Genomic DNA, 9,546 nt, shown 5'->3' on the forward strand with positions numbered 1-9,546 from the left:
TTTAACATAAACGATCAAGCTATCATCAAAAAATTTATTTTCTATTTTGTTGTACAATCTAATCTTCAAAAATTTCATAGCTGAAAAAGCACGTTGAGTAGTTACGATAGATACTGAAAGAGTCAAAACAAGAAGAATCAATCTATCAACAAAACAATAAATCTTCGGCTTCTTCATCTCCATCAAATATTGACATAATTTTTTAATAAATAACAATCTCTTCAAATTTGGATCATTAAAAAAATCAATACGTAAATGTTGCAACCGATATTTTCAAGTGATCCTCTCATTCTTTACGAAATCAAAAGGATAGTACTTCTAAGGAAACAAATAGCATCAATGTCAAAGGATTTATACCCATCTCTCGGATCCAAAGTAGAGCTAATTTCAAAAGCTCGATGACTCGCTCATTAAATCTTATAGATATCTCTTACAACTGAAAGTCTATAATAGTATTAAAAATATCAAAATGATAATAATGCTCCATAGTAATATCATCTAGTCGGTGACCACTGCGATCTGCAACATGTATAGCACTAAAATTTGAAACATCAATACTGTGATTTGTGTAAAACAACATAACATTTTTTTAAAAAAAATTCCATTCATCATCTCTAAATTGTTGAATGAGCAATGTTATGGTTGACACCATATGCATTGCATTAACAATATCTTGAGATTTTTATTGCAAACTCTGATAAAGAATATCAGTGATGCTCATAATTTCTTCCATTAGGTGTAAGATAAAAATGAACTCAAAGAAAGTGATCCTTTTGAGAGCTGCAACAGCATCTCCTTTTGTTTTGTAGTTAGATCCATCATTTTTAATACTTTCAAGAACTGAATAAGTTGTATCAAATAATCTAATAAGATTATAAATAGAATCAAAATGAGAACTCCAACGAATATCACCTGATCGCTTCAAAGTACCAAGTTAATTGGCACCTTATCTTATTTTGATTCCTCCATCATCATCATCATCATCATCATCATCAATAGCTAATTTTTGTGCAATCTTAGCTTGTTGAGTAGTTTGTAACTCATCCTATTGCTTACAAGAACCAGTTACAGCATTAACGACAAAAGTTAAATTCAAAAATAATTCATGAACAACAAACATTTTTCTAGCAGCGGTAACCAAAGCCAACTGTAATCGATGAGCCATGCAATGTACATAATATGCACAAAGGGCATTCATTAAGAAATAATGTCTGCAATCCCTTCCATTCACCTCGCATGTTACTAGTCCCATCATAACCTTGACCATGTAGATTTTGGATATCAAAACCATGATGAGAAAGAATAGCACAAATCGAAAAAAATAAAGTGGCTGCTGATGTGTCTTTAACATGCAAAATCCACAACATGTTTTTGTATACGGCCTCTAATGTCAACAAAATGAAAAACAATAGCCTTTGTTTTCTCTTGGATTCATCACTTGCTTCATCACCAATAATGCAAAATTTAGAATTTTCAATCTCTTCCCGTATTTTCTTTCTCACATTATTTGCCAAAATATGCAAAATCTCCTTTTGAATCATAAGAGATGTGTACTTTACATGTAATGAAGCATTCTCTAAGACAACACTTTTCACTTCATCATTATAAAATACTGTAAATTCAATCAACTCAAGAAAATTTCCATGATTCTTTGAATTAACAAACTCATCATGAGCTCTAAAAGCTATCCCTTGAAATGCAAACCAGCAAATGGCATTAATTGATGTTTTGATTTGAAGCCTATTCTTCTTCTTTTATTCTTCTGATTGTCTCTCAATTACCTTATTAATATGCCCAAACTGATTTAATAAAGCTGAACAATATCTTACAGCATTATTATATGAAGAATATTGATCTTATCCCATATGTTTGAGAAAAACATAATTCTTTTTACATTTTACTTTTTTTTAATTTCTAAAATCAATAACTGTGAATACATCATTACCACTTTGTACACTTGATTTCTTCGAAAAAAGATAACATAAAAGATAAAATGCAGCATCCTTTACAATAGAATATTCAAGCTAAAAAAATTCAAAATATCAAAAAATCTGAAAATGACAATGATGCTTTTCTCTTAAAAATGAAAAAACAGAAAGTTTGATTTAATAAAATCCAAATCTCAAATAAATCATCCTTATTTCATCTTGTTGATTAACTAGATAATCCCACATAGATTTACGTAGTCTCGAATCACATTCTATATAAGAAAAATTAGGATGATTTTCTATCATTGGAGACATAGAAAAAAGACTCTCAACCATTGGAGATATAAGGACCGAATGGATTTGCTCATTCAGATTGAAAGATTATTATTTTTTTTTTGTTTTTTGTTTTGGCCATACCCATCATTATCTTCTTGAGAACTACTTTTCCCACTTTTCTTAAAGAAGAAATCAATTTTTTTTTTTTTTTTTTTGCTTCCGACCATTCATGATTAAATTTCAAGCAAAGAATGATCTAAAACAATAACAATTAACAAAAAAATTACGAAAAAAATAAGCAACTCACTAATTTATTAATTAATCATATAAATTAAATATTAGAGAACAAAATACAAATCACAAATATATTAATTCAATTCACAATTTCAAACTAAAATTTAGCAAATTAAATTTTAAACTAAATTTAATAGAAAAAAGAGAAATGAATGCACACAAATTATCTAAAAATTACTCAATTTTAAATCCTCAATTTAAAATTTTTTTTTGGCTGAATCACTAATACCTTTAGCTGGCTTACTGACGACATATGATGAGGAAAGAAGAAGTGAGGGGACGCACTGGTGCGACGTGTGGTGAGGGAACTCAGGAGCGCACTGGAGCCTGGTGCAAGGCATGGCGCAGGGGGAGGGGGAGGGGGAGGGGGGGTTGGAGAGGTTTGAATATCGTTTCGTTTGTCCTATTAAAAAAAAAATGATGACATCTTCAAATTCGACGCATCAGGAGCCTGGGGGCTTGGAGTGTAAATTGCACGAGCGACAAATGTCACGCAGCTAATAGGCCCATGGGGGAGTGGGGGTGGTGTGTTGGCGCACACGAGTTGCACGAGTAACGCATCTAGGCCCAAGGGCTTGGGGCAGGGTGGTGTGGGGGTGCAGGGGTTCTCAAAATCTTAGGTCCAAACTTTTTTTTTTTTTTTTTTTGGAGTGGGGGGGGGGGCCCTGGCCCCACCGTGCCTCCATGTAGCTCCGCCATTGATGAAGATAGCGATTTATTTCTTATGCGGTTAGAAGCTTGGATTTATAATGAAACAGTTGACATGAGAGGTCCAGGAAAAAAACTGAAGTCTTCTTCTTATGAGTGAACGTAAGACAGCAGACCTGCATAAAAAGTTGAAAACATGTTAGCAAAATTCTCACTGCTCTCCCCTCTATTTTTTCAATGATATTCCTCACCTTACCTTCTCCTTCCAGTTTTTCCCTTCCCTCAAATTTTTTCCATTTATTTTTGGGCCTATAAATTTTTCTCATGCCATTCGCCCTTTTACTTTTTTCTCCACAAATAATCATTCTATGCATCACAGCATTCTGATAAAGAAGCATGCATTGTATTTGAATCCCATATTTATGATAGTAATGCACATCGACCAAGGCTTTTGCAAGCAACTCTTCTTTGCTACGCCACAATTGCACCCGTCAAAGAAATGACCAACTCCAAGATTGTCTTGAAAGTGGAAGTGTCAGGGGTCTGTAAAGCAGTCTATGACTGTAGTGCAAATGCATCAATGAAAATAAGAAGGCAGCCGGCAAGAAGAGCCACGGAATAGCAGTAACAGCACTCATATGGCAATGAAAGAAGCAGCAGAGGTTCCCTCCATGTGGCTCAATTATGAATAAACCTGAAAGAGAACCTATTCTGTTTGTTGAGATCAGGCAGCACAAGGGCAAGGTGACCAAATCCACCCAATGAAGCTGGCTAGGTAGAGACTAAGACAGTAATAAAATAAGCCATAGCTGCATAGAAGAAAGAAAAAAAAGCAAGGCAAGATTATCATAACGATCGCAGTCAATGCCATTTGTATCTGCTTGAACGAGAATATTTAGTTCTGGAGGTATTGGACTTAAGGATAGCAATCGCATTAGATCGGATCATAAACGGATCGGATCAGAAAATCGTCGATCCAAATCCGATCTGTTTATTAAACGGATCAAAAATTTAAATCTGAACCCGATTTGTTTATTAAATAGATAACTCAACCCGACCCATTTAATCTGTTTATTAAATAGATTAAATTAGATTAAATGGATTAAACAGATTAAACAGATCTTAAATGGATTAAACAAGTTAAACAGATCAGATTAAATGGATTAGAAATAGATTAAACAGGTTAAATGGATTATCTGACTCAATCCAACATGAATATTAAATGGATTAAACGGATCAGATATCTAAAATCCATATCTGATCCAATTATTAAACGAATTAAACGGATCGATCCGTTTATGACCCAAACCCATTTAGCCTAATTCCAAAACTGTTTATGACGGATCGAATATGAGTCGAGTTGACAAGTTGGATCATATTTTGCCAATCCTAATTGGACTCAGAGGATCATAAATCTTATCATTGTTCCACGCATGTTTTAATATCCAATCACCACCATATTTGATTCTCGAAAGATATGGATGCAAATAAAAATTTTAAGGATCCTTCGAATTTGTAATATATCCCTCGAAATAGGATGGCCATCACATTTGGAGGAAGTAGGCGATGTAATCCAAGAGATAACCACAGCCGAGGTACCTTCCTGCTTAAGAACATGCACAGCTGTCCACAATCCTGCCCATGCACCAACTAGTTCAGCAAAAGACACTGAAGTAGGATTTAATTGAATCGCTGCAACTTTAAAGGGATAGCCTCTCCAGTCTCTAATGATATAAGCTGCTGAAGCTTTTTGATTCTAGAGTAAACCATCAAAATTAACCTTTACTGCATTAAGGGGTTGGGATAACCACCTAACAGAACATGAAAGAGATGTAGATGCTAATGATGTTGAGCTACCCCAGTACGATGGCGCAAGCAAAGGTCATATGAAGGAACAGAATTAGAGAATGCAGCATGGTTATATTGCAAACAATAACATAATTGTCGAAACAGTTGTCCAACTGATATAAATTACTGTTGAAAGATCCTCTGATTTCCAGCAGACCATAAGAGCCACATAGTATAAAGCATTATGACCTTTATCCAATTCTCTACCTGGGCACTATTGAGAAGAGTTAATAGTGCTGGCAAAGAATGGACAAGGACATTGTAGTGTGTAAATCTGGCCACCAGCATCCATAAGGAAGAAGGAAATGGACATGTAATGAACAGATGCTCAATGTCCTCAAGTTGAGTAGCACAAAGATAACAATTAGCGGCAATTGGTGGAAGAATATTTTTTGTGGCTAAATATGCTCTCATGGGTATGCATGACCATAAAAACTTCCATGTAAAGAACTTGACATTGGCCGGCAATTGAAGCTTCCAAAGCCAAGAAATAAGGGGGAGGTGCAAGTGGATGCATTAGTGAAGCAATGTCATGCATAGAGATCTGTGTCATCCTCGTCATGCTCCAACAAATCTTGTCAGGCCCAAATTCATAAGAAATAGGGATATTTTGAATGATAGATATCATCTCAGCCAAAAAAATGCCCATCAAAGCCTCATGGTTCCAAGTGTGATTAGGAAGAATAAAATCTCGAACCTGAGTATTCTGCAGATCTACCTCCATATTGAAAAAATGGGCCAAGCAGCAAGAGAAAGGTCAGTAATCCAAGGGTCAAAGAAAGCATTAATAGAAGAGCCATCAGCTAGTGCCCATTGAAACCGAAAGGCAGCATGGGAGACAATTTGTTTCCCGATAGAAGAGAATTTTTTGGAGGGCAAGTACTGGTTTCAGAAACTCCGAAAGCGATACTTGACCCTAATCAGCCGACTCCAAAGAGTATCAGGGTGAAAAACTAAATTTGCTGCAAGTTTGGCCATGACAAGCGTTTGAGTGATTTGTATAGAACAGAGCCCCAAGCCCTCTTTTGACTTTAGAGAACAAACAATAGGCCAAGAGAGAAGATGTAAACCATGGGTATCAATGGAATGGCCCCATAAGAACGCACGAAAATAACAATCTAATTTACAAACAAATTGATAAGGAATATAGATAGAGGACATAGTATATATGAGAAGGAAGGTTAAGATAGATTGAAGCAAGGTGGCACGTCCTGCAAAGGAAAGATTTTTTCACTATCAGTTCTTGATTCTAGACTCAACCTTGTGTAGAAGATAGGCAAAGCTGGAGGCATTCAATCTATCACTAGACAAAGGAACTTCAAGATAGATCCAAGGGCCAGTCTTTAAAGGAGTCCCCAAGAGATGAATAATTTGACGTTTAATTATAGAGTCAGTAGAAGGGCTGAAAGTGATGTAGGACTTGTGAATATTTATAAATTAACCACAAAAGATACCACGTAAATCAAGGAGAAGCTTGAGGCAAATACAATCTGTGATAGTAGCTCGAGTGACCAACAAACAATCATCAACAAAAAACGAGTAAAAGCTAGACCTTGAGAAGAAGGTTAGTAAGCTCTCAAAACCTCAGAATCGACAGCTAACTGAAGAAGCGATGACAACATGTGAGAGCACAAAATGAATAGATACGGCGATAAAGGGCATCCCTGCCTTAAACCTCTAGAGGTAGGAAACCAAGAAGTAGGTACTCCATTAATAAGCAAGGCAAAATCAGGAAAAATTACACAGATTTTAATCCATGTAATAAAATAAGGGTGAAAGCAAAAATGCTCCAACACTCTAAAAAGAAAATCCCAATAGATCTTGTCCAAAGCCTTTTCCATATCAATTTTCAACATCACGAGGCTTTTGGTTCGAGGGGCGATCCAGAGAGAATGCTTGATTTTTTGAGCCATCAAAATACTTCAGTAATATAACGGTTTTGGATAAAAGCCCCATGAGTAGGAGGAAGCAGGACTGGAAGAAGAGGCCTAATATGATTAGCAAGAAGTTTAGCCACAATCTTATAAGTGGTATTACACAAACTAATAGGTCAAAAATCATGGATCTGCTGAGGATTAGATACCTTTGGAACAAGGGCAATAAAAGTTTGCTTCCACAAATTAGGCACAGAGCAGGAGGTAAAAATATGCTTAATGGCTAGAACAACATCATCTTGATAATCGGCCATAAAGCTTTAAAAAAGAATGAGAGAAATCCATCAGGACCCGGAGCTTTATCAGGTTCATAGATCGGACCATTGATTCAATTTCTTCTTCAGTAATGGCAACAAGGCTTCATTTTGTGTGGAAGAAACCTTAGGAGATATCGGAGACAGCCAATCAGAGATAGATTGTTCATTTGTGCAAGACCAATGGAGCCTAAAGTGATCTAAAAAAAAATTTCGAATCTGAGTAATATCGTCAACCTTAATCCCAGCAGAAGACTGAATATGATGAATTCGATTTTGTCTACATCGCAAAATGGTGGAATTATGAAAGAAACGAATATTACTATTACCTTCTTTAAGCCATATAACTAGAGATTTTTTACGCCAAAAAATTTCTTGCTGATGGAGATTAAATTATATTATCTAAGAGTAGCAAGAAAGTATGATGGTCTTGATAGGAGAAACCACCCTCAACAGATTCTTTGAGTTAAAGTTGCTCCAATTTCTGACTAAGAACATTGCCTATGTGAAAAAGCTTACCTACCTTACAACGGTTCCAAGATTGAAGAGCAGAACGAGTATTGGATAGAAGATAAGTCAATCTAATACTTGGTGAATGTTGGTGAGGACAGTGCCAAGCGTGATGAACAACATCAGAAACACAATCACAAGTGAGCCAAAATTTTTTAAATCAAAAAGGTTTCAGCCCGGAGGTAACTGCAGAAGTAATCATAAATAAAAGAGGACAATGATCGGAAACCAAAATGAGCTAGATGTCTAACAAAAGAATCAAGATATAAGTGGATCCATTGGGAATTATCGAAAGCTCGATCAATTCTTTTCCAAACTCGTTGAACCCCAAACTGATTATTACATCAGGTATATTTAGGCCCTTGAAAGCCAAGGTCCATAAGACCTTCAGACTGCACAAATGCCTTAAACTCAGCAATGTCTCTTTTGAGAGCAAATGGGCGACCATCTTTTTGTCTAGAGGCCAAGAATACAATTGAAATCACCTATAAGGAAGTAGGCAAATTCAAATTAAGAACAGTGGCAGCAGTTTGCCAAATCTCCTGGTCACTGCAGGCCATTAGTACTACCATATATAATGCCAATGATCCAAGGGTCGTGCGAAGTAGAAGTAACAACACCAAAAATGACTTGACGGTTTGAAGGGTAAGTTCAATAGCATCAAAATTTTATCCAGAAAACTAAAATACCACCCAACAAGCCAATCGAGGCAGCATAAATAAATTCCAACAAGGCCCAGAACATGTTCAATCCTAGTTTGGCAGTATCAGACAAATGAGTTTCCAAAATGCAACAAAGATCAGGACCATGAGTTCTAATAAGGTTCTTAAGATAATTAACAAAGGGCCGCTTTGCAGCTCCCCTACAATTCCAAGATAAGATCTTCATATTAATCAGAAGAAAGAGAAACATCTAAAGATCCTAAGTTAGATGAACTATGAGCAATAACAGATAATGCAGAAGCTGCAGTATGTTGGGTCAAGTTATTACCTAGAGCTACGTAAACTGATCAAATATTTGAGCATGTGAAGAAGATTGATTAATTGAGGAGGAGACAGCTGAAGAGGTAGAAGTAGAAGCAATTGGAGTAACCTCCTGGCCAGTAAAAGATGATGTATGGAAATTAGAAGTAAGGTCACTAGCCTTGGAGGATGAAGTGGGAGTAGTATTAATATAGAATTCAGAGCAGAAGCTTTGTCATATCTAGTTTTAGCTTGAGGGAGAGAGTCTGACCTTTGAACCCATAAGGCCTTTGCTTTTGGAGGAGATCTTTTCCATTTTAAATGGGTCCAGGATGCATTTATTGGCTGAGGAATTGATTCTTCCTGAACATTTATTAGAGATGCAAAACGAGAACCTGCACATTCTGTTGAAGCCTTTAGTTGGGTAGTAGGAGAGGCTTGTTGAGCAGTATTCCCAACAGCTGCAGGTGAGGTGGCTGAGAAAACAAAAGGTTAGGAATAATCAGTAAATTTAGGATTAGCAGCTGCAGAAGGGGCAACAGGAACTCTTGCTGCTCTTATCCATGATCACAAAACAAGCTTTGAATGCAACTTGACATTAAGAGGAACAAAATTTCAACCCTCAAAAAGGTGACCCAACCGGCCACAATGATAACGAACCTTAGGAAGCTCATAGACAAACTCCTGCCAAAGAGTCTCCTCATATATTTTAAGATGAGTACCAGAGAAAATAGGTTTGTCTAAATCCAAGAGAATACAAACCAGGCAAATCCTGCTTGAGAAGCTGAACATGTCCATTCATCAAGAAAGAGAGGACGCCCAGCCACAGAGGCAATCCAAAGAATTTTATCAGATTCCCATAACTCAATGGGCAGATTAGGCATCCACAGCC

Source organism: Elaeis guineensis, chromosome 4, assembly GCF_000442705.2.
Source record: "Elaeis guineensis isolate ETL-2024a chromosome 4, EG11, whole genome shotgun sequence".
NCBI classification, from domain to species: domain Eukaryota; kingdom Viridiplantae; phylum Streptophyta; class Magnoliopsida; order Arecales; family Arecaceae; genus Elaeis; species Elaeis guineensis.